The 26866-nt window shown below is 41.6% G+C and overlaps 1 long non-coding RNA gene across 3 annotated transcripts in view; it reads right to left on the bottom strand.

Annotated features, from left to right (window-relative positions):
* LOC139185249 (uncharacterized) overlaps positions 1–26866 on the bottom strand; it is a 102653-nt gene that overhangs the window by 6087 nt on the left and 69700 nt on the right. Inside the window, exon 1 of one of the 3 annotated variants that reach the window (XR_011568844.1) lies at positions 1279–1452. The exons of the other annotated variants lie outside the window; for them this stretch is intronic. This is a non-coding gene — a long non-coding RNA (uncharacterized lncRNA). Of the gene's footprint in view, positions 1–1278; positions 1453–26866 lie in introns of those variants that run through there. 3 annotated transcript variants of the gene reach the window in all.

Here is a 26866-nt window from a genome sequence, read left to right as displayed (position 1 = left end):
AGTGGTTATACGTTTGATAGACTAAGTCACGGTTCACTCAGATATCCTCTAATTGGTTGAACATGTGCATTGTTCCAACTCCCCACTGTTGGGAATGGAATTGTAAAAAATATTTTATAGCATGAAACTTTAAAAATTGTTTACTATTTATCTCCCTTTAGAACAGAGTCTAAAAAGTGAAGATGATGTTGATGTTTTATTTTCTTGGGAAAAAAGCTTTATCCTCTATTAAAAATCAATCATTTCTCAAACATATTCATGAATGTTCCAGGTTCTTCTGTAAGGGATGAGGAACAGAAATGCTTTCCTTTCAGTTAAATGATATATTCTTTTCTTTCCCCCTTCTTTCTCCTCTTTACCTTACTTTCTTATTAGAAAATCAAAACAAAACCCCAAAGCACAAACCCTAGGGGAGCACTGTCAGTGCTGTCCCTCCAATCATACAGTTATGGGCCAGTTATTTTACATCTTTACTGGATCGTTCCCTTTGGTGTAAGCAGGCACCCCCGTCCATGGAATCCTTCAGGCAAAAATACTGGAGTGGGTTGCCATTTCCTTCTCCAGGGGATCGACCCAGGGATTGAACCCAGGTCTCCTGCATTGCAGGCAGATTTCCTTCCCACCAGCACCACCAGAGAAGCTCATCAATCCCATCCATTGCTAAAGGTCTTTGAATCCTTAAGCCTGTTTTTAGTCTGCTTTGACCCAGCCCTCCTTTTTCAAGTGCACCCCTCTCTGCTTTCATTATTAGCAACTAAGAATGTTCAATTTGTTGGAACTAACTAAGCTAGCAAATACATAAATAGGAAAAGGTACTCTTAAGAAAGGCGTTGGGCAAACACTTTGTCACTTTGACAAATGCTTTGTCAAAGCATTTCCTACTTCTTGCTTCTTTACCTTTTCTACTTCTACCTGGAAAGGTAATCTTTGTTATAAAAGATTTTCTGGAGAGCTGACAAGGCTGACCTTTATAGGAAACGGTATCTCCTTTTCTTTTGCAAACGTACTCCTGTACCCCAAAAGGTTTAGGATTACATTTTCAGAATGGTCCTGCCTTTGGTAGTCTGAGATTTGGGGGCCAGGGAAATCATACCCCTTGCCCATTTTATAAGTCATGACAACAATAACAGTTTCTAATTGACAAGTATTTTATAATGAGAAAAGCACTTCTACCTGTGTTCTGCTATTTATTCTTCCATACAAGTGTACGCGTGAATTAGGTGGTATACAAGTGTTTCTTCTTACTTTATGAAGAAGCCCGAGACTCTATAGAGTTACCTGCTTAAGACATGACAGCCAGGCCTCTTGGATTTGGATTCGATGACTCCAGATTCAGTGTTTTTTTTTTTTTTTTTTCTGGCATAGATTTACCTGGAAAACAACCAAATGTACTTAAGTGAACTGAATAATATGGTATTTATGAACCTTAGAAATCTTAGGAAATATGATATTCTAAATCAGAAATGTATAGTTCTTTCAAAGATTAATCAGAAAATCCTCTTGCTTTCCTCTATTAAAAATGAATCTACAGGGGACTTTTCTGGTGGTCCTGTGGTTAAGACTCCATGCTTCCACAGCAGGGGCATGGGTTTGATCCCTGGTCAGGGAACTAAGATCCCACATACTGTTCAGCATGGCCAAACATTAAAAAAAAAATTTTTTTTTAATTCTTTTAAAAATTCTTTTAAAATGACTCTAAATAACAAGAAAGACAAGAATAATTCACATAATTTAACTTAAAATACCTACTGAAAATTCACTGTGTGCTACCATGTGTATATGGGCTTCCCAGAGGGCTCAGTGGTAAAGAATCCACCTGCCAATGCAGGAGATGCAAGAGACCGCAGTTCAGTCCCTGGGTCGGAAAGATCCCCTAGAGAAGGAAATGGCAACCCACTCCAGTATTCTTGCCTGGGAAATCCCATGGACAGAGGAGCCTGGCAGGCTACAGTCCAAGGGGTCTCAAAAAGAGTTAGACGTGACTTAGCGACTGAAACAGCAATCATGTGTACATACAATAAAAAATTACTAACCTCTCCAAATCTGTTTGTGGATCTGTAAAATAGAAATAGTATTGCTTTCTTCCCCAAAGAGCTGTGATGTAAGCTGATGTAGTGATGTAGTTGAGATAATAGTTATCTCAGTTTACAGATCCACAAACAGATTGGGAGAGGTTAGTCATTTGCCTGAGTCAGAGACAGAGGTAAGGAAGGGAGGCAGGTCTTGACCTGGGTCTGTTCAACTCCACAGCCGGAGTTTACAGCATGGTTTTCCACTGCCTCTCCAAATCTCTCACAACTGAAAACCAGATTAAAGGATGAGGTGACAAGCTTGGAAATTCTCTGATTGGGGTTGTAGATGGGTTGGGATGTAGGCACCACACTGCTCCCATCAAACACTTGACTCCTTTCTCACTATCCCCATCAGGTTCCTTCAACCCCTGTAAAGATGAAACCGCAGACTGGAATCTTCAGGACAAGTAATTTTACTACTTTTGACCAACTCTGATAGTGAAAAATGTCTTCCTTACATTGAGCTAACCCCCAGCTCCTACTGGACTCCATCCACAGAACCTGGTTTTAGTTTTGAGGCTCCAGAGAAAAGGTCTAATGGTTCACGTAGCATGAAATTTGGAGACAATTACAGTGTGTCCTCTGAGTCTGCTCCCCTTTAGGATAAAAAACTAGTTTTTTCAGATATTTCTCCAATGACATAATTTCAACCTTACTGCCTTGGTGAACGGAGAAGGCAATGGCACCCCACTCCAGTACTCTTGCCTAGAAAACCCCATGGACGGAGGAGCCTGGTAGGCTGCAGTCCATGGGATCGCTAAGAGTCGGACACGACTGAGCGACTTCACTTTCACTTTTCACTTTCATGCATTGGAGAAGGAAATGGAACCCACTCCAGTGTTCTTGCCTGGAGAATCGCAGGGATGGGGGAGCCTGGTGGGCTGCCGTCTATGGGGTCACACAGAGTTGGACACGACTGAAGCGACTTAGCAGTAGCAGTAGCAGCCTTGGTGAATGTACTCGTTTTAAAGTGAACGTGATTCTCTAGATGTAGTCAGCCTAGAGAAGAATAGAATTATTTCCTTCTCTTCTAAATGCTCTAGATCTTCCCAAGAGACCACTAGGCTTTCTTGCCCTGATACTGTTAGGTTATATTCAGTTCATAATGTACAAAACCCCTGGATCTGTGTCAGAAAACATGCTGATAAGTCATGTGTTGCCAGTGCTGTGCTTGTGCAAATGCCTTTTTTTTAAAGTTTTTATTAGAATACAGTTGCCTTACAATGTTGCATTAATTTCTGCTGTACAGTACAATGAATCAGTTATACATATGCATGTATCCTATCTTTCTTAGATTTTCTTCCTATTTATTACCACAAAGCACTGAGTCCCCTGTTGTATAGAGTAGGTTCTCATTAGTTTCTGTTCTATACATAGTAGTGTATATATGTCAGTCCCAATTTCCCAATTCAGCAAATGTCTTTTTCTGATCAAATGCAAACATAAACTTTTACTTCTTATATTACTTTATCATCTGTTTAGGTAGATTTGGCTCCCAAATCTAAACTGTTAAGATTCTAAGCCAGTTTTATTCAAGTCATTATAGAAAAATCAAATCCAGCCTTTAAAATAGCCACACTAAGGTCTCTAGAATTAATGAGTCATAGTTTATCAAGTATCCCCTTATTGACAGACTAAAAGACATTTGTCTAGTTGCTAATTTGTTTGGTGACTGTAAGCAACACTACAAGAAATATGTGCATACTTACATATATATCTTCACATAATGGTGTTTCATTTCTAAAAATAGTCTCAGAAGCAGTATTGCTGGGTCAAGGGTGTGTGCTGTGGTAATCCCAGTAGATATCACCAGATGATTTTACTGAAAATTTGTAACTGTTCAGTTATGCTGTCAATATATGGGGTAGTGAGAAGAGTTAGAAATAAAGAAAAAAGTAGGACAGTGAAATCAAGCTAGGAGTGAAATAAGTCTTTGAAGTTTTATATAGTGCACATGTATTGCTTGATAAGCAGGAAAAAACGGTTAAAGAAACTAGATGAAAATTTTCCTCATAAAGCTTTTTGTTAATAAGCCTGCCTCAACAATCATCTCTCCCTCTGTGCTCCTGAAGTATTTATTGTTTGCAACACTCAGAATCTGTTCCACTTATGAGGCAATTAATCATGAGGACATGACCACCAACCCTTCTGTTGCCACAATGAGCTGTCATTCAAGAGCTTCATTGCCATTCACACCTTCAAGACACAAGAGCTCAGACTTGGAATCCAACTCACCAGGGCTCAAATTCCAGCCATTTACCTATTTCCCAAGTGTGTAACTTTGAGACATTACTCAGAAGCTCTAAGTTTCAGCTTCTGCATCTGTAAAATGGGTCTGATGTTGCTTTCCTTGCACATTTTCCTTGTTTTCAGAATTAATAACACAATGCACATAAAGCCCCTGGAAGAGCACTCAGCACATACTACTATTGGGTAGTTAATGATTGTACATACTCTGAACACAGAGTCACAGCCAGCATTAACTGAGTGCTTTGGTACTGGGTATTTTGCAAAGTACTTTGTGTGCCCTGTCTTACTTAAAACTAAGCTGTAACTCATGCACGTAGCCACTCTATACATTAAGAATAAGGTAAGCACTATTATGACCTCTGGGTTTCCCTGGTGGCTCAGACAATAAAGAATCTGCCAGCAATGCCAGAGATCCAGATTTGATCCCTGGGTTGGGAAGATCCATTGGAGGAGGGCATGGCAACCCACTCCAGTACTCTTGCCTGGAGAATCCCCATGGACAGAGGAGCCTGTCAGGGTACACTCCATAGGGTCGCAAAGAGTCGGACATGACTGAGCAACTAAAGCACAGCACACCTAATGACCTCTATTTTATACATGAGAAAATAAGAATCAGAAAGGTAAAGTTTAACTTGTCTAAGGTCACAGACCTAGTAAATATCAGAATAGGGACTGAAATCCAGATCTAGCTATAAAATCTTCATCCAATAAATGGCAATTATCATAATTACTAACAATATTCTTGACTGCCTTAATTAATATAGCTTAAGCCATGAGCCTTAATGAAAGCTCAGTAATGGAAGGATGGAACTCAGTAATGGAACTTAATGGAGGATGGGTGAGTGAAGGGGATCAGTTCAGTTCAGTTGCTCAGTCATGTCCAACTGTTTGCAACCCCATGAACCCCAGCACGCCAGGCTTCCCTGTCCATCACCAACTCCGGAACTTGCTCCAACTCATGTCCACTGAGTCTGGGATGCCATCTAACCATCTCATCCTCTGTCATCCCCGTCTCCTCCTGCCTTCAATCTTTCCCAGCATCAGGGTCTTTTCCAATGAGTCAATTTTGCACATCATGTGGCCAAAGTATTGGAGTTTCGGCTTCAGCATCAGTCCTTCCAATGAATATTCAGGACTGATTTCCTTTAGGATGGACTGGTTGGATCTCCTTGCAGTCTAAGGGACTCTCAAGAGTCTTCTCCAACACCACAGTTCAAAAGCATCAATTCTTTGGCGCTCAGCTTTCTTTATAGTCCAACTCTCATATCCATACATGACCACTGGAAAAACCATAGCCTTGACTAGAGGGTCCTTTGTTGAAAAAGTAATGTCTTACTATGCTGTCTAGGTTGGTCATAGCTTTTCTTCCAAGGAGCAAGTGTCTTTTAATTTCATGGCTGCGGTCACCATCTGCAGTGATTTTGGAGCGCCCAAGAGGAAAGTCTCTCTGTTTCCATTGTTTCCCCATCTATTTGCCATGAGTGAAGGGGATAACCTTGTTTAGGTTGTAGTCAGCCCCCACATTGCAAAGGGCTAGCACAGTCTAGGCAGGGCATTATACTCCTCCACAGAGTCTAGGTACGGAGTGGACTCTGTACCACCAGAAAGTGGCAGCGTGGAGGGACCTGGTGAGATCTGAGGGACCAGAAATGGGGTTGGTGAGATGGCCCAGTCTCTAGGGAGAGGGGGTTGGGAAGACTTCAGCTCTAGTCATGATGGGATTTTCATCCCACGGACTCAGGGGTCAAATCAGAAACAGTGTGAAAGCTCAGTGGTGATGACATGGCCATGGTGGGGGCTGGAGAGGACCAGAGCTCTGGATCCATGGTACCAACATCCTGCCACGGGCTTTGGTATAGGAAAGCCAATAGCTCCCAGGCCTCCGTGCCTGCTGCCAGGGGAAATCAGGAGTGGAAGGAACCTTTGTTCACCTGGCCCATTCAGTCTCCATCAAACTCAGCCATGATTAATGAGCTCCAGAGAATACGCTGATATCCCAAGCTTTGGAGACTTTACCCTGTGTTTTGTGTTCAGATAGAAGCTTTTGCCTCTTAAAACCTTCCTCTAGCTCTTGATTCAAAAGAATACATTAAAAAAAATACATCAATTAAAAGTTAACACCAAGCAACATGTCACATATCCCACATGAACAGCAATACCAGTCTCTTAGGTGCTCATCAACAGCAGCTCTGCCTATGATCCTGCACCAGTTTCAGCACCTTCCTGATCTCACGCTCTCTGGCTCTTTCCTCTTAAAGCTCAGAAAACGGTAGTGTGTGAGCCTCAGCGTGCGTCTCTCTGTAAAGCACCCACTTACGTAACTCTTCCAACCACTATCTCAAAATATGTCAGCACAGTTGGCTTGACAGTGTTTTTTAGATTTAAAATTTACACTCAACACTTCAAAAGTCTGCCAGTAAGCCTGTTGAAACTTCCAATGTAAAAGCTCAGAAATTTTAATAAGCACTAGACGACACTCACAAATCAAAAGCGTTTCTTTGAATCCTTTGCTGCAGGGATTCGGGAAGAGTAATTAGAAAAATTGAGATAACACCTCCCTAAATTAAACCAATCCTGCCCTCTCCAGAGGTTTTCATCAAATGCAGGGGAAGGAGTACCGGTTTAGGAACTAGAAGAGCTGGAATTCTTTCCTGGCACTTGCTGGCCATGTGACTTAGGGTAACTGGGCTTATCTTTCTGAGTCTCTGTTTCCTTACTTGTAAAACAGGGGAATTCAAAACCTCATGGAAAGATTGGGAGGATCTAATGGGATGATGTATTTGAAAGCAGCTGTAGACTCGTAGCTGAGGCCCTGCTCTTCCTTCTCCTTTGAGAGTCATTGTACATTAATTTGCTTTCAAGGTAGGAACATTTGTCACCACATTTGAATGGGCAGCTTGGGAGACGAAGACTCAGAACTAGTATTCTGACCTTACTGAGTCGTCTGCGAAAGCCACCTTTATCTCTGCATCTTATGACCTGATCTAGGAGAAATGGGGTTTGACCAGATGTTCGTAAGTGTCTCCTCTCGATCTGTGATTTGAGGTTTCACCTATTCATTCAGCATCCCCACTTCATGAATTATCTGGAGTAGTGACAAGACAGAAGCCCATCTTTTCTGCCCTGGCAGATGAGCCATCTCACTGGTGGGTTCTGACTTGTCTGTGTTTCTGTCCTGTTCTATGCTGTGACAGCATTTAATTCTCAAAAGTACCTTGTGAGTGTGGTTGGGCAGATATTACTGTCTGGCATCATTTTATAAATGATGCAAGGGAGCAACCAAGTGGGTGGAGAGATCCGCCTAGACCACATAAGTAGTTGGAGAAGTTCCCTGGACCATTGAAGGGAGTGACTGTGAGGGGAATCAGTGGACACAGAGAACCCCGTCTTACCACTGCCCTGAGTCCACTTTTGACAGAGTCATCATCATCTCTTGCCTGGGGTAGCTTCATCCCCAATCTGCCTACTTGTACCCTTACCCCACAGTCACTTCTCACTAGAAGCAAAGTGATGCTTTAAAAATATGTTAGTTTGTGTTCCTCCTCTGCCCAGATCACCTCCAAAAGGGCTCCCATCTCACTCAGTGTCACTCCTTACCCTAGTCTCCATGTATCCACCTCTCAACCTCTCTTCCTCCTGCACTCAGCTGCCTCATCTACTCCACTCTGAATCCATTTGTCTCCTTACTGGTCCTTGCAAATGTCAAGTGCCCGCAGGACCTCTGCACTGCAATTCCTTCAGCCCAAAACATCCTCCCCCAGACACCTGCATGGTCATACCCCAGTTCCTTCAGCCCTCTGCTCAATATCATTGAATCAGAAAGGTTTTTCCTGACCGCCTGTACAAAGTTATACTCTTAATTATTTCTACCTGCTGCTATCCTTTTGACCTGCCAGCAGACATAATTTACTTTTAAAATTCTTACTGCTTATTATCTATTTTCTGTTCTAGAATGTATGTTCCCTGAGGGCAGGCATGTTTGCTTGCTGATACACTGGATGTGCTTAGAACTGTTCTGGTACACAGGAAGTGTAGGATAAATACTTCCTGAATGGATGAATAAACCAAAACCAGGCCAAGAAATATGGCCAGAGAAATATATCCATGAACAAATCATGAAAATTATTCATTTCTAAAATAACAAAAGAATTGGCTATGAGAAAAGAAGAATGTTTCTCATAGCTGCAGGATGGGGCTTTCTTCTCTCCCCAAAGAGCTTTATGCAGGAGGAAGACTTTTTCATCACCATATCAAATTGAGACAAGATTGCATTCAGAACAGACGAGGGCTCTGAGAAGCTAGGGTCTTTTGCCTCCCTGCATATCTCTGTACTTCCGCAAGTCCTTTTCCCTGGGCCTTCAATGTCCCCTCCTCTTTCATCTTCAGCCCCCAACCCGGTGAAGCCTCCAAGAGGCCCCCTCTAAACTGTCTTTTCCTGAGCCCTCAGGCTGCATTAGCTGGTTTCCTACCTGTACTTGCGACCTTTTGTTAAAGCTATTGGTGTTACAAGTCTTTTTTCCTCCAGAAAGTATGGCTGCTAGGGTCACACTTCCAGTGCTTGAACCAGGACAGTTCCAGGCAAATCAGGATAGTTGGTCACCCTAAGGGTGAGCTCTCTAAAGGATCCTGATCACTTTCCTTTGTTTTTCCAGAGTCTAAACAAGACCGAAAGCCTGGATGTTTAGTTAAGTGGAAAATGTGAAGATGTGTGTACCAATCTGTAGGAACTAGACTGTGTTCTCTCTGAGCCTTTTGAAGATGAACTCTGCATAGCCCAGGACAAAGTGAGAAATATTAGCACACACAAATCCTGTTAGAAACAGAAGGTCCTTTTATGCTTGCTGTGCATGCGGAAGGGCACAGTCTTAAAATATGCAAACTGAATACCCAGGTGGTTCTCAGCCTTCAGGGTCTCGCTGCTGAAAGTGTGGTCCCTGACCAGAAGCAGCAGCAGCAGCGGAGACTGTGTTGGACACGCAGAATTTCAGGCCCTACCTTAACCCTACCAAATCAGAACCTGGGCCTTAAGAAAATCCCTGATTCATGTATACAGTAAAGTCTGAGAAGCACTGCTTCAGGGGACATCAGAAACACCCAAGGAGCAATATCAACATGTACTTTGCCAGCCTCATCCCTGAAAATGCTGATTTGGTAGACAATTTTGATACTAGCAAAGGTCGAGAACTGCTGGCAACGTCTTTGTCCCATTGCTCTTGTTTTTCAAAATATGGTATTAGGACCACCAGTACCTGGTACTTGCAACAAAGACAGATTTCTGAGTAATACCTGAGAATGTGGAATCAGAATGTTGCAGGTAGGGAAAGGCCCTGAAATCAGTATTTTCAATAAATTTCCCCAGGACTTGCCCACAGGTAGAGTGGTTAAGACTTCACCTTCCCACGCAGGCGGTGCAGGTTCGATCTCTGGTCGAGGAGCTACAATCCCACATGCCTTGCTATGCCAGTACCATCAGACACGCTCAAGGATTGGTTTTCAGGATCAAATTTTGGAACCTTTCCCCAAATCAAATTCAAAGAATGCCACTCAGATTCATCATGTGATGAGGCAAAATGTATCTTTCTATCACTGCTTAGAAGATTCAAAATGACAGAACGAGAAAGTAAAACAGTAACATTTTTCTGATGTAACCCATGCTCTTTCTGCAATCCCACAGGAGAAAGATTTAACAGAAAAAGATAGGTTGCAATACCAGTTTCACTGGGATTGAGCTGTGTGGCCTTAGGTAATTCACACAACCTCTCTTGAACAGTTTCATCAGCTATAAAATGGGTAATAATGCCTATTCTGCATGAGTGTTATCAGGATGAAACATCATAGGATATGCATTTTGAAATGTATGACATGCAAGGCAAACGTGACTTACACTACTTAACTAAGTAATACTACTACTGTTACTACTACTACTATTCTAATAATCTCCCAATGTAAATAAACATCAGGGTATTAAATTGAGAGGGGGAGACACAATGAAATGGAAATTCTTTCCCCATGATGTTTCTTTCATCCAGGTCTTGGAAAAACAAATGAAATTGTCTCTCTTATCCATGATTTGATTTAGGAAAATGACAACAGACGTTACTGAAGTTCTACATCATTGACGAAATGAGTTCACATCTATTACATTATTTCATTAATTCACACAATATTTCCAAGGTCGCCCTCTGTGCTGGGCCCTGCGTTTAGAACTAGTAAAAGCCTTTAATCATGAAACATCTCCTTGGTGAAGAGGACACTGCACGGCAAATCTCTGCCAGGCACAGGCAGGTGACATGCAGGGGCTTGCCAGAATTCCTAAACCTGAATCATACAGTACAATCATTTCACTAAAAAGAGTATTTTTTACAAGGGGATAGTCCTGGTTTCCAACCTTCACCCCCATCTTCTGACCATGGGCCACACCTCATGTTAAAACTATAGACAGCATCATTTTTTATTACTTTGCGATTTCACATATTTTTCCAAATCTAATTTGGTATTCAGTGTCTGCCTCTCTCTCAGAACCAAGATGCAGACACAGGCTCTAAGACGAACCTAGCAATTTAGTTCAACCAACATTTATCGAGTGCCCTTGAATGTGAGGCATGATGAAACTCTACGATCTTTGCCACATGGGTCAACCACTGAGGCCATACATGCAGAGTGCAGCCATGCAGGTGCTCTGAAGCCCAGCAGAGCAAAAGAGCCTCCTTTCATGTGGATAATATACAACCTAAAGGAAAACTTCAGCCTGTGTTATCACAGGTCTTTCTGTTCTGCTGGGCCATGCGTGCCGAGGAACACAGAAATCTCTTTTATTTTAATTGTGAGACATTCCAGCTAAAAAACATCCTCGTGGCTGGCGTGTTTAATTGAGCTCCTGAGAGGCTGTGTCGGTGAGACTTCGGGATGAATCGCCTGCAGTCCCATTGGTCTCACCAAGAACCCATTGATGTTTCATAAATCCAAGTCGGTACAAATCTAATTGAGTTACCATGCTGAATTAGCTCACATCTAAATGGCATTCATGTCTACAAATGGAATAATTAGAGTCTAGAAAATGGGATATATCAAGTGGCATCCCAAGTGACAACAGAGAGGCATTTGTATTCATTCAATCAACTGCTTGAAGAAAAAAAAAAAGCTGCTGCAAGGCTTGACTTGGGCTGGATGATTAGATGCAGTGTTTGGGCGCTTGGTGTCTCTTCTTTTTTATATTTATATTTACCTGCAAAAGGCCCCTTTATTCATTCTTCAGATATGTGAGAAAGGGATATCAGATGTGAAGTTATTTTTAACCACCTAGCTTAAAAAAGAGAGGGACAGTCCCATTTCAGCCTACAGATCTGTTTGTTTCCATCGATGTCAAGTGGCTTCCTTATTTCATTCCTTTTGAGCTTTCTTTTTCTTCTTCTGCATTTGCTTTGAAGAACCCTGATTAAGATGAATCCACACCCTGGGATGCGGGGAGAGAGGCAAGTGGACTCAAATATGAGTGCCTGACCATCTTCTATTTGAAAAGGGCCAAAATATCTAATTATAAAAAATAGAGTTCGTATCTTGTCCAGAAAGGACCTCATTAAATGGTTTTATTTCCAAGTTATTTTCATTGTGAGATTTTAGGATATTTGAATTTAATGCTTCCTCGATTAATAGTTCAACTCAGCAAATATTCCGAACAGGAAGAAGGCATTTTGACTATACAAGCTAATGGCCGCCATCTAATTCACACTGTAGCCTTCAATCTAATTTACATGCTTAGTTTATTTATTACCCCAATTAAGTTTTGCAAATAGTTTGCAATGAGGTCCCCATGACCTCATAACTCACAATTACTCTTGGGATCTCCTGCCCACTTTGGCACATTTTGAATAATACTGCAATATCTTCCAGGAAAGGGTTGCACTTAAAAAAATGATGGATGGTGATTGTATCTTGTCCATAAAAGACAGGATCTGAAAAGTGTCTTTGGTCTGCTATTTGGTGTGTAGTTTACACACCTCACTATTTGGAATTGGCCACTGATTTTCTCATCACCAGACCTCCCTCTCTTGTCAAGCCTGTGGATGCTTCACTATCAGAATAATTTGCTCATTAAGATTTTGAATCAGTAAAATCCAAACCAAGTCTGTAGACTAGTTCATAACACTGTGCCAACGTTACTTTCTTAGTTTTGACAAACGAACCATGGTTATGTAAGATGTTAACATTAGGGAAAGCTGGGTATATCTTTGCAACTTTTCTGTAAACAGAAAATTACTTCAAAATAAATAGTTTTTAAAAAAGCTTTCTATTTGTAATCTAAAAGTCTAGTAATATCTTTATAAGTGCCCCCTATTAAAGTCCACTCAAGGGAATTTCCTGGCGGTCCAGTGGCTTGGACTCAGTGCTGCCAGTGTTGTGGGCCTGGGTTCAATCCCTGACTGGGGACTAAGATCCTGCAAGCTGCTCAGTGAGCAACTCGCCCTCCCCTCCTCCGCAAAAGGTCCACTCAAGAGTGGGCCAGCCTGAGTCTAAACCTGTGGGGTGGTTGTGGTGGGGAATTTGTGCGTGTGTGTGAGGGAGCTAGGTAATGGGAGACAGAGGGGCCCTGGGTTCTGCTGGTGCATGTCCTGGCTTTGATATACACCTCATTATTGATGAGGAAATTGGGGTATAAGCCACTAAGTCTTTATGTACCCAAATTTCCTCATCAACAGTGCCACCAACAGGGGTCCAGAAAGGAATAAATGTGAAAATAATGACTATGTTTAGGACACTAAACAGTTGTACAGATTTTTATTAAACACCTCTGAGGAGGCTTTCCAGGTGGCTCAGATAGTGAAGAGTCCACCTACAATGTGGGATACCTGGGTTTTATCCCTGGGTTGGGAAGATCCCCTGGAGGAGGGCATGGCAACCCACTCCAGTATTCTTGCCTAGAGAATTCCATGGACAGAGGAGCCTAGTGGCCCACAGTCCATGGGATTGCAAAGAGTTGGACATGACTGAGTGACTAAATACATATGAGGAGGTGAGTGGGAAGGGCAATATAGAACTATGGTGTGAACAATGCCCTAAGATATTACAGAAATCATGGAAAGAGTCTTTGGTGTTAACTCGCTAAATCTACCTTTACAGAGGAGAAACATGGAGTGAAGAAAATGACCTGTTCAGGGGTCACTGGCAGAAACAGAACTCACTGCTTCTGCTTCCCTAGACTGTGCTCTTCCTTCTGGGCTGCACTTCCCAATGTTGTGTTCAGGACTGGCCCTGACAAACGTCAAGCAAAATGATCTGCTGGGTGTTTCCTTTCCAGTTTTGATTTGAAAAGCACCCCCTCCACACTTATAAGATGTTGTATGTAATCACAAGGACTTTCCAAACTAAAAGGCTTGCCTGTTAAGGATCAGTTCAGTTCAGCTCAGTTCAGTCACTCAGTCATGTCTGACTCTCTTGTGACTCCACCGACTGCAGCATGCCAGGCTTCCCTGTCCATCACCAACTCCCGGAACTTACTCAAACTCATGTCCATCGAGTCGAGGTGGCATCGCCTGTTAAGGATGGCCCAGTTATTAATGCAGAGAAAATGTGTTAAAGTAAATGGAATCAAAGTACTGCATAGAATTGGGAATTCCAATGGAGTGATAATATCCAGTTATGTGAAACATCTCTACACATCTTTCCTGCAACAGCTGAGATACCCTGAAATCTAAGCTCATTTAACAGGAGAATCCCCTCCTTGTTTTTCCATTTTCCTTGCAGCATCACTCTCCTCACTGTTTTCCAGATACCAAATCTTGGAGTCACTTTTCTTTTTCTCTGTCACTGTCTTAAGTTAATGTCTTACTGAAACTCCTCTTGAGAACAGAATCTAAGTCTGACTCATTTTCACAAACTCCCCAGCATCTTACAGGATGCCTGATGCCTCCGGAGAAGGCAATGGCACCCCGCTCCAGTACTCTTGCCTGGAAAATCTCATGGACGGAGGAGCCTGGTAGGCTGCAGTCCATGAGGTCGCTAAGAGTCAGACACAACTGAGCAACTTCACTTTGACTTTTCACTTTCATGCATTAGAGAAGGAAATGGCAACCCACTCCAGTACTCTTGCCTGGAGAATCCCAGGGATGGGGGAGCCTGGTGGGCTGCCGTCTATGGGGTCGCACAGAGTCAGACATGACTGAAGTGACTTAGCAGCAGCAGCAGCAGCAAGACTGTTTCACGAACATGTCTGTGGGAAAGCTCTTACGTGAAATCTTTCAAAAGCTCATGTCAGAATTCCTCAAGGTCCCAAAGAAAGAGGATTTCTCTTTGCTTCTTTTCACATGTGAAACCATACAATATTAAAATATAAATTAATCCCTTTTACTGCAAGTTGGGCCAATGCACTGATTATCCTATGTAAATCAGATCCCCAAAGAATACTCAGAAGAGCATCCCTCCAACTGCCAGGTTAAAGGTGACTTAATTCTTTAATGTTAAATACTTCCACTGTAGGTTACTATACAGTTCATTAATAGATTACAAGTCTCCCTGTATTTTAATCTATGGCTACACCCATTTCTCTCCAATTTACATTGTGTTATTTATCTGTTTTGTGTTAACATCCTATACTAGTGACTCAATACCTGAGTGTTTACTTTCTGAAATAATCATATAATCAAATGCAAGTTGGCTTAACATTTTGAATGCCGCCCCCAGCAAAAGTTCACAGGTATGGAAAAGTAACTTGATTGAAATCTTAAGTAGGCTTGTTATTAAATAATTCCAAACTGGGGCAGTAAAGGTGACAGTCTGTAACTAACTGAGATAAATTTATCCTTCACCTGAAATTTTTGCAGCAGAGGACTGACATGGGATCAGTGGCTCAGTCTACTCAGCTTTCATGAGAAAAGTTTTCCCAGGAAATGAGTCAATAAGAAGCTTTGGGGAAAGGTTTTTCAACACTCCAGTATTCTTGTCTGGAAAATCCCATGGACAGAGGAGCCCAGTGGGCTACAGTTCCTAGGGTCTCAAAGAGTAGGACATGACTGAGCATGCCCACATTCATCTTGGGTAAGGATCGTCTTGGCTGACTCTAAGAGAATTCTGGTATGGTTTTGTGTATCTACAAAATGACTGAAGTCATTTAGTTGTCTGAGAAAGAGAAATGGAATCAGTAGGAAAGATAAAAGTCCCAATGCTCATCCAGTACAAACACAGAAAGAGACAAAATTTTGTGTTGCTTTTAGCTAAACCTAACAGAGATCCTTCTCCAGTGTTCTTGTCCGGAGAATCCCAGGGACAGAGGAGCCTAGTGGGCTGCTGTCTATGGGGTCGCACAGAGTCGGACACGACTGAATCGACATAGCAGCAGCAGCAACAGAGATCCTACCTCAAATGGCTCAATAAAAAAGGAAATGCTTTACTGATGAGGAAGTTCTGAGTCGTGTAGCTCCACCAGCAGCTCGGGGCTGTAATGAAGAACCCGGCTCCTCTCCATCTTTTCCCTCTGCTAATAGCAACATGTCAGCTTTGCCCTCATATTGGCTCCCTTCGTGGGCCAGCAGATACAGGATCACTTCTGCAGGAAGAAGTGGGCCAGTTCTTCCTCATGTCTCTTTGTAAGACAAGGCATCATTTCTGAAAGCCCAAAGCATATTTCCACTAGGTTTGTAGTGGCTAGAACTCAGCTACATGCCTTCCTCTCAACTAATCACTGGCAATGGAAATGACATTACAAAGCTTGGGTTAGCTTAAACAGGGTTTATCCTTGAACTGTGGTCACATTCCCTGAGAAGCAGACACCTAAATAAACTTGTGTTTATGTCTGCAAGAAAGACGAGAGGAATAGACATTGGTGAGTAACTCCACAAAGCAAACACACACTCTGTAAAATGACATGGGAATCACATCTCCACAACTGGACACTTCTCATGCCACAACATCTGTTAGACATATGCAGAGAAATCTGTAATTCCAATACCCTAAGGGATGCCCTTTTAATAAGAGATAGAAAAGGGGAGATGAAATTACACTAGGAGGGACTTCCCTGGTGGTCCAGCGGTTAAGAATCCACCTGCTAATGCAGGGGACATTTGTTTGATCCCTGGTCCAGGAAGATTCCACATGTCACAAGGTGACTAGGACTGAGTATCAAAACTACTGAGCCTGCGCTCTGGAATTGGAGAGCCACAACTATTGAGCCCACGTGCTGCAAATACAGAAGCCTGCACACCTAGAGCCTGTGCTCTGCAACAAGAGAAGCCACCGCCGTGAGAAGCTGGTGCACTGCAACTAGAGAGCAGCCTCTGCTCCCTGCAACTAGAGAAAAGCCGAGCAGCAACGAAGACCCAGCGTAGCCAAAAAATACTTAAATAAATAAACTACACTGGGAAAAGTTCTCCACCCCCTGACTTCACATGTGAATCATTAAAAGTGCTTTTACTTGTGGGATCACACACAGAGATAACAAATAGGAAACTGCTTCTCCGAGGGCTTGAAAGCAAAGTCTATACATAATGTGTGACTAGCTGTGGCAGCTAACAAGGAGCCTGGGTTTAGGAAGTTCCAAAATTCAGTCAAGGTATCTGGGATGCATTTCTTAAAGCTGGACCACAGATGGGGTTATAATTGTATATGCTCAGTCGCTCAGTCCCATCTGACTCTTCATGACCCCATGGGCTATAGGAAAGTAGAAAAAAAAAAAGGAAAGTGAAAGTGTTAGTCACTCAGTTGTGCCCAACTCTTCACAACTCCATGGTCTGTAGGCCTCCAGGCTCTTCTGTCCGTGGGATTCTCCAGGCAAGAAAACTGGAATGGGTTGCCATTTCCAACTCCATATAATTCCATAAGTCATACCAAATCAATATCATAGCATTCTGTTAGGAGGAAGAGGGATATAGAGAGGGGATTAGGAAAACCATAGGACATTTAAAAAAGAAGAATCCTAGAAGAAGTGCCCATCCATGGAAGGCATAGGGAAGCCCTCTTTGGTGAGGTAAGAGTACCTCCTACTCAGCACTCAGAGTGCTGAGAAGTTCTCTTTGACATCAGCAGCTCCTCATAAGTGGGACTCTCTTAGCTTTTCCTACAGGGGATGGATGCACCGGACAGATGTGTGTGTGTAGTCTGACCTCTAGGCAACTAATTAGACTTCTTGCTGTGTCCTCACCTCCAATTTCATGTGTTGAAATCCAAACCCTCAAGGTGATGGTATTAGGAGATGGGGCCTTTGGGAGGAGATTGGTGGCAATAACCTCAGATATGCAGATGACACCACCCTTATGGCAGAAAGTGAACAGGAATTAAAAAGCCTCTTGATGAAGGTGAAAGTGGAGAGTGAAAAAGTTGGCTTAAAGCTCAACATTCAGAAAACGAAGATCATGGCATCCAGTCCCATCACTTCATGGGAAATAGATGGGGAAACAGTGGAAACAGTGTCAGACTTTATTTTGGGGGGCTCCAAAATCACTGCAGATGGTGAGTGCAGCCATGAAATTAAAAGATGCTTACTCCTTGGAAGGAAAGTTATGACCAATCTAGATAGCATATTCAAAAGCAGAGACATTACTTTGCCAACATAGGTTCGTCGTCAACCTTTGCCAACATAGGTTCGTCTAGTCAAGGCTATGGTTTTTCCTGTGGTCATGTATGGATGTGAGAGTTGGACTGTGAAGAAGGCTGAGTGCCGAAGAATTGATGCTTTTGAAGTGTGGTGTTGGAGAAGACTCTTGAGAGTCCCTTGGACTGAAAGGAGATCCCACCAGTCCATTCTAAAGGAGATCAGCCCTGGGATTTCTTTGGAAGGAATGATGCTAAAGCTGAAACTCTAGTACTTTGGCCACCTCATGCGAAGAGTTGACTCATTGGAAAATACTCTGATGCTGGGAGGGACTGGGGGCAAGAGGAGAAGGGGACGACAGAGGGTGAGATGGCTGGATGGCATCACTGACTCGATGGACGTGAATCTGAGTGAACTCCGGGAGTTGGTGATGGACAGGGAGGCCTTGCGTGCTGCAATTCATGGGGTTGCAAAAGTCGGACACGACTGAGCGACTGATCTGATCTGATCTGATCTGGTGGCTCAGATGGTAAAACATCTGCCTACAATGTAGGAAACCCTGGTTCAATCCCTGGGTTGGGAAGATCTCCTGGAGAAGAAAATGGCAACCCACTCTATTATTCTTGCCTAGAGAATCCCATGGATGGAGGAGCCTGGCAGGCTACAGTCCATGTGGTCGCAAAGAGTTCGACATGACTGAGTGACTTCACTCACTATGTCAGGAAAGCAGAGCCCTCACAAATGGGATTAGTGGGATGAGAAAATCCTTGCCCCTTCCAATATGTGAAGTTACAGCAAAAAAAGGCAGCCATCAAAGAGCAAGGGGGCTCTCACCACACATAGGGTCTGCTGGTGCTTAAATCTGGATTTTCCAGCTTCCAGAATTGTGAGAAACTAAGGCATATTTTTTGTAAGTCACTCGGTCTCTGGTATTTTGTTATAACAGCCTAAACAGACTGACATTTATTATAAAATAATGAACTTATTTCCTAATCCTTTAACAGATATGAGAATTCCCATGTGTATGTAGGGAACTATGTACAGACACACCTGGATACCAGTGTGTATGGAATTGTTTCAGTTATTGCCATCCTTTACCCAGAGCTAGATCCACTCCAGGTCAGTAGATAACATCCAAACACGCATGAACTCGGTAAGTTCACTGAGGCAAGTGTCACCTACACAGTCTCTCTACTGATTATTTTCTTTTACCATCTTCTATAATTAGTATTTCTTTAGACTATCAATTGGTAACTAATGGAAATATTCTGACGATCTTTGTTTAATTAGACAAGAAAACCCTTCTGTTTTTATACCAAACATCTTCAATTAATTCAATTAACATCTTTAATTCAATTTGACAAAACCTACAAAGTTTGCCATCATAAAACCCTTACTCAACTAAAAATTCTGGCCTATAATTTTTGTTAACTACACTTAAGTTTTACAAGAAAGAGGCCACTCAGATAAGCTTATATCAAGTGAGTGTTTAGTGTTTAAAGCCATGTCCCTGAGATCTACAGGCTTCCCTAGTGACTCAGATGGTAAAGAGCCATCTTTACCTGCAATGCATAAGATCTTGCTTCGATCCCTGGGTCAGGAAGATCCGCTGGAGAAGGGAATGGCTACCCACTCCAGTATTCCTGCCTGGAGAATCCCACGGACAGAGGCGATTGGAGGCTTACAGACCATGGGGTTGTAAAGAATTGGACACAATTGAGTGACTAACACTTGCATTTTCCTTTTTTCCCTGGGATCTATAAAGATTCAGCTCAATCTCCTACACCTTCTTCATCTCCACCTACAGGTTCCAAGATGAGATGCTAGTTCACAATGGGACTAAGAAGTAGGCAGGTTGCACATATCTCAAGCATCAGGAAAAATATCAAGTATTTCCACAAGACTGTAATACAAAAAAATAATCTAAGAGGCATTTCAACAACAGTTGCAACCAGAAGTGTTTCTGATTAACACTGGGGCAATTTATCAAAGCCCTGAACAATCTGTTCCTAACATAGAACTGTTTCTTATAGTCATTTAACTGTTCTTTCACCAGATGGAAACTCTTCAGATGTGCCTTCCCTTTCAGAGAGCTCTGTCCTTATTAATACACAGTTTGTGGTCTTAATTTATTCAAGTTTGCACTCTCTAGCTCCTGGCACACAGGGGACACTCCTTATCAAGTGGCAATGAATAATAGTCATCGCTAAAGGTTGTGCGGTTTCCTATAGAGATAAGGTGTTTCTTGCTATGAACTTACAACATGCAGAAAACCAAATGTCAAGACACGTTCATTGATTAACTGAGAAAATTAACTTTTCCCCTCAGTATCAAAAGTAGATGCAACACTGAAAACCAAGACATGCCTATCCTCCAGTTGGGCTGCAAAAGGAAGCTGCTTGCTTCCTTTTAAATTTTGCATAAAACCAACATCTCTCTCTTAGATATAACTGCTTCTTTAAAAGAACTCAAGTCTTTCTTTTATTATTGTAAATATCATCTCATAAACCTAAAACTAAGGTAAAACAGAGAACTGAAAGCTCAGTGTTATTTAAATCAGCAAAATGTAGACCACACATTCAGCTGTGTTCACTTTTTTTTTAATGATATGCTTTAAAAAACAATTAGTAGAGTGTGTTATGCATGCACATAAATACTGTTACTAACAAGCTGGCATAAGAAGACCATGAGAAAAACCACTCGATGAGGACCCATCAGGAGTGGCCATTCCTGAAATCAGATGATGCTCAGGCATCTCCAGAAAGAGTGGGACATTTGCCATCAACAAGGAATAAGTACAATGATAGCTTGGTCCATATGGCATCCTGAAGCATCAAATCTAAGCCTGACTGTTCATATGTCCATTTCAATGTATGCACTTATTGTTTCAAAGTGTGGTCCAAGAAGCTGCAGCATCAACATCACCTGGGAACTTGATAGGCAAATCCTTAGTTGTCATGTGTTATCTACATATACATACAGGCACATAAACTCACATCTCCCACTTCATGCCCCCATGTTACTTTTTCAACCCCCACCTGCACCCCCAACATACTGAATCATAATCCTCCTTGCAGAATATCCTCAAATGATTCGAATGGCCATTCAAGTTTGAAAGGCACTGCTGAATATCATTTTAAAGTAAATACCTTTTCTTCAGTGTCCCCCATTTTACTGGATTCCACCACAAAAAGCACATAACCCAAGTGATTGTTTATCATATACGAAACACAGAAAGAGGAAATTTTCCCCAAGGAGGAACAGACTGAATAGTATTAACAGTGCTTTAAACTGTAATGAATTCCCAGTCTAATTCACTATGAGGTTTCAATTTATACCACATTTTAGAGTACTCCAGGTTCAAGTAATCACTGCAGTAATTAGCTTACTTCCAGTCCTCCAAAATAAACCCACTAATTTTTGCAATCAGCCTTCATTTGGTTAATCACCAGTTTAATTGATTTAATTAGTTTGATCTGCAAAATTAGTCAAGTGTAAATACTGTTTTGTAAACAGAGTTTAGCTCCAAGCTGTAAGATAGGGAATTCTAATTCAAACCTAGAGTTAATAATAAAAACCCACACATACAGGATTTTGTCATGAAATATAGCAGTTTTTAATTTTCGAGAGAAAGGCCTGTGAAGGTTCTAGGGAATGTTTTGGAAATGTGCTGTTGTAATTACAAAATTGACCAAACTAAGAGACACCCCGCTTCCCTGCTCCTTCTCAACCACTTCTAACACCATACAGTGGTATGTTTTGAAGACGATTATAAAAGGAATTATTTGTCATTTCCCTTTTTAAATGAGCTGGCTCAAATAACCCTAATATTGACAGTTGTCCAGATTTTAATTTCATGTTATTTTTAATATTTCAAGCCTTGCCCACTAAGGGATATTTTAAACCTTTCCTGAAACAAATTTTAATACAGTAAATGACTCTTTAAAGCAAACATGTCTACTTATATTCACAACACGGAATTCTGAAGATGTAGCACACACTGTCGGAGAAGGCAATGGCACCCCACTCCAGTACTCTTGCCTGGAAAATCCCATGGACAGAGGAGCTCCATTGTGTCTGACTCTCCCATGGACTGTAGCCTACCAGGCTCCTCTGTCCATGGGATTTTCTATCCCTATTCTGTTATTATGGGACAGGTGGCTACTGAGAGTTGGTAGAGATATTATTTCCAACAAAGCCACATTAAAATCCATTTCATAACCTGTCATTTACAATTTCATATCAATTTCAAAATGGCTGTTCCTTGCTTATAGAAGTCACTTCATATACTAGATCCAAAAGACATTAGGCCAACAAGGAATTAGATATGGGGTTCAGTAGGTATTGAAGAAGAAGGAAAAAAGAGCCAGAGACTTCTCTACAAATGTGAGGTCCTAACTGCCTTCTTCGGAGAAGGCAATGGCACCCCACTCCAGTACTCTTGCCTGGAAAATCCCATGGATGGAGGAGCCTGGTAGGCTGCAGTCCATGGGGTCGAGAAGAGTTGGACACAACTGAGCGACTTCACTTTCACTTTTCACTCTCATGCATTGGAGAAGGAAATGGCAACCCACTCCAGTGTTCTTGCCTGGAGAATCCCAGGGACGGGGGAGCCTGGTGGGCTGCCGTCTATGGGGTCACACAGAGTCGGACACGACTGAAGTGACTTAGCAGCAACAGCAGCAACTGCCTTCTTTTTTAGCAACTGCCTTCTTAAGAGTCTTTAGGGCAGAATCAGGACTGTACTAGTTGCTCAGTTGTGTCTGACTCTTTGTGACCCTATGGACTGCACATGGCCAGGTCCTCTGTCCATGGGGATTCTCCAGGCAAGAATACTGAAGTGGGTTGCCACGCCCTCCTCCAGGGGATCTTCCCAACCCAGGGATTGAACTCAGGTCTCCCGCATTGCAGGTGGATTCTTTACCATCTGAGCCACCAGGGAAACCCTCCATCCCATTCCAGCTATCTTTAATATTCATACTCCCTTTAAATTTTCCTTGTTGAATATTGTTCTAAGTTATTTTTACTTTAACTTGGTTTCACTTGAAGCAAATTACTATGATTGTGGGAAAGGGGATTGATTGAAAATTACAACGTGATTTGTCTGCTCCTATTCTTCTGTAAAATGACTCTGAGTCCCTAAGTCTCTTGGAAGGTTTTGCAGATATATACTGTGGGTATTCAGTACTCATTTCTCACTATTCCTGACAAGGCGGTTGGAATCATCACCAGTGGGGCTTGATTACAATGTTTCAATAGGAGCTTAATATTCTACAAATTCCCCAGAGGTAAAAGATGAGAAGCCTAAAATGTATTTGTCTCAAATCTTTCCACTAATACAGCTGGAAACTTCCAAGAGACAGGAAGAGCCTTGTTTTTGTTTTTAAATGATTCTGAATTAATCTGTATCATTCCAGTAGCCATGGACACTTCCTTGGAAGTTCTAACTGCATCTTAGTGGGTGCATGACTTTGGGGGAGGTCATTCAATCTCTCTGAACTGCAAATTTTTTCTGTTGAATGGGTTCACAGCAAGTAAATGTTTCCATTGCTCCATCAAATCCTCCCACCTTGATGACCTGGGAGCTTTTCTACATGGGAAAAATGCATGTAGAAATGCTTTGTACAAAGGATAGAGATTCAAAAAGGTAGGGTTCTGTTAACACAGGGGTCCCTAACCCCCAGGCTATGGACTAGTACCAGTCATGGCTTGTTAGGAACCACAGCAGGAGGTGAGCGGCAGGCAAGTGAGTAGAGCTTCATCTGTATAAACAGCCACTCCCCATCTCCCTGTCCCTGGCGCTGCCACCTCAGCTCCACCTCCTGTCAGATAAGGGGCAGCATTAGATTCTCACAGGAGTGCAAACCCTACTGTGATGAATTGCGCCTATGACGGATCTAGGCTGTGTGCGCCTTATGAGAATCACCCCAAAACCATGCCCCCTCCTTCCACGGAAAAACTGTCTTTCACAAAATCAGTCCTTGGTGCCAAAAAGCTTGGGGACTGCTGCGTTAACACACACGTATTGAGCATCTTTTAAGCATAGGGTATCAGATTTGAGGCATAGGAGGCACAAAGGAAAAAGTAGAGTTAAAATGGGCTGACCGCTAAAGAGTAGTATAAGCAAACGTGGTTCATGTTGGAACACCCAGCCTTCCTGGTATGTGGCTGCCAGAAAAGTCTTGCAAAAGGGGACAGGGCTAAGCAAAAGGGGAGATGGAACATTTTATGCAGTGAGAAAGGCATCGTTCTTTCATCACTCCACATTTGATGACAACTTTTTTTTTTTAATGAAACCTTCCTGCTCCAGCTTGGCATAATGAATTTGTCTGAAACTTCCCCTGGCAGAATTTGCACGATGAGCACCTACTCTTGGATTTTTGCTGGGTTCACACAGAGGTGCTGGAAGAAGAAAATAAACCAAAATAAGAGCTGAAAGAAGAAAATAAACCAAAACAAGAGATTTGAAAAATCTCTTCTCATTGTTTCACTAGGTATGTTTAGACCTAATAAGATATATAATTGTTACATCTTATTACAGATTTCCTTGACTTCTAAGGTAACTAAGTACCCATAAAATCTTCAAATTGTTTGTGTAGTATCTACATTTTCTAACAAGGAAAAGGATTTAATTGGCAGATTTTGAGCATCTCAGAAATTTTAAAATTCTCAAGGTATTTGTGTGAGATTGGTAAAGGCTTCTGTGGGGAAAGGAGAAAACTGCCTCATAGATGAACTTGCCCACCTGGGATTTCCAAGTGCAAATAGCAGTAGGATTTGGGAGTCTTAACATTTTGCAGCAAGAAGCCTCAGATTTATTTGCCAGAGTGTATCCAGGTTAATACATATATTTGGCCAAGTTACTGAGGGCCCTGCTAAATTCCCCAACGTTTTTCCAGTCAGTATACTTTTCAGATTTGGGGTGCTAATTTGTATCATTTGCAAAAACAACTGTGAAAGCTATTTGGTGTTTGCAATGCAATTATCACTAAAGAGGTTTGGGGGAATTCTCATTAAACTGAGTCCCAGATGTTTTTGCCCTTGTGATTTGTGTTGATCTGTTCTTTGTCGGTTCTAATTATCAATCAAGATGAATGAATTAGTCATCCACTTGGTGAAAATCCTATTTACGCATATGATCAGGACCCAAGCTAAAAGAGCCTTCAGAGAAGTCTAACCTTGGAATGGACCATTTCTTCTGCTTGCATGCACAGACGGGTGGGCACAGCATTGCTTTATTTTCCTCTGTCTCAGTCATATGCTGGGGTTTTACATTTAATGTGTGGTGCATGCGAGTGTGCACAAAAATATGGACTCACACACTACATAGATACACTTCTGGAATGACTACAGATCTATCTGCAACCACTTCCTCATCTAGTACAGTATTTTTGATTTGAAGACTTTCGTGTGGATAACATTTCTGAAGGGAAATCTCTAATTGCTGAGCTAGGAAAACCATGCCCTAGGAATGTGATTACAGTATTTGAGTGTGTTTGTTTCCCTTGGAGTTTCCCACCCTGCTATTAACAGGGACACACGCTATCCAGTGGGCACTCAGTATTCCTCACAGGAGATTAGGACACATTGTGAATATGCATTAAACCACAGTCCCCTACTCCTGCAGCCTGCTGTGCCTCGGATGCCACACTGGCAAGCGTTCTCAAAAGCAACGTTTGCAGTATCAGACTGGCATGATGCCACCACACATGAAATATGTCTCTTTTTATAACTGTTTCAATGCTCTTGGGAACAAACTGGCCATCTAACAAAGATTCTTGAACTGGGAATTCAAATGGCTTTGGATAGGCAAGAAATGTCCATCTGGGAGGCAGAAGGAGGGGGAAAGAGTGCCAAGCGCAGGTATAGTCATTTGTTAGCAAATTCCCATGCCTCCAGTCATCAGTGTATAACATTAGCAAGGGGAGAAGAACCTTTATGTCTGTAGTAATAGCAGGTGACATCACCCATCCTGTCTAAAGGAAATGTAAATTAAAATTGTGCATGTATTGAAAAGGGAGAAATTAAACTGCTTCATCCAAGATATATAATTCAAACTGTTGTATAACCAGAAACTAACACAACATTGTAAAGCAATTATATTCCAATAAAAAAAAAGACAAATGATAAGCATTTTCACTGAGTTTGAATCTGTTGTGTATATGTTTTATATACATATTAAAGGATTGTTTAAGAAAAGGCCTATTCTCCAATTATGTAGGACAGTTAACAAAAAAAAAGTATTATTAACGTACACTGAGAAATTTTTAAAATCACTGTTTCTAACATTTGGAAGATAACTGGGGAAATCTTGAAATCATACAAGCATGTCCTTGGTAGACTGGTTAGATGTTAATTTGCCTTCAGGAATGAATGAAGCAGGCTGCACTTTTGCATGAGGGTCATCTATTATATAAAAAACTTTAATTCTGTTTTTTTTTTAAATCAGCTGAGGGGTATATCCTTTCCCTTGAATCAATAAGAGTCCTTGAGACTGTCACAAAACAATGTCCCTTGAAAAAGGGAAGGAAACTTTGGCAATGATCAACAAAAGCTCTGAAAAGGTTTATAACCTTTGACCCAGTTATTCTCCTTCTGGGAACACAGCATAAAGAAATGTAATACGTAAAAATGTCTATGCACAGAGGTGTTAGTTACAGCATTTGTAATAACAGGGAAAACTGGAAATGGATTTCTTTACTTTGACTCTTTCTGGTTAAGTAAATATTGTCTATCCAATGAATTATTCATTCATTAAATATATTTGTAAATATATTAAACACATTGATACACTTCTATTTGTAAATATATGTATAAGTATAGATTTATATATTATAAGTAGTGCTATATATAGTATCAATCATTAGTGTGCTAATTATTATATTATATAAATATAACATAGTTATATTCACACATTTATATTAATAAGAGGAAATATATACTACAATGTTAAATTAAAATTGCATAAGATATGCAATGTCTACTTTATTAGAGGAAAAACACTGCAAATCAATGTACCAAAATG

Source organism: Bos indicus, chromosome 10 (genome assembly GCF_029378745.1).
Source record: "Bos indicus isolate NIAB-ARS_2022 breed Sahiwal x Tharparkar chromosome 10, NIAB-ARS_B.indTharparkar_mat_pri_1.0, whole genome shotgun sequence".
NCBI lineage: Eukaryota > Metazoa > Chordata > Mammalia > Artiodactyla > Bovidae > Bos > Bos indicus.
Note: the sequence above shows the minus strand (reverse complement) of the source record. Positions and strands in the feature narration are given on the sequence as shown.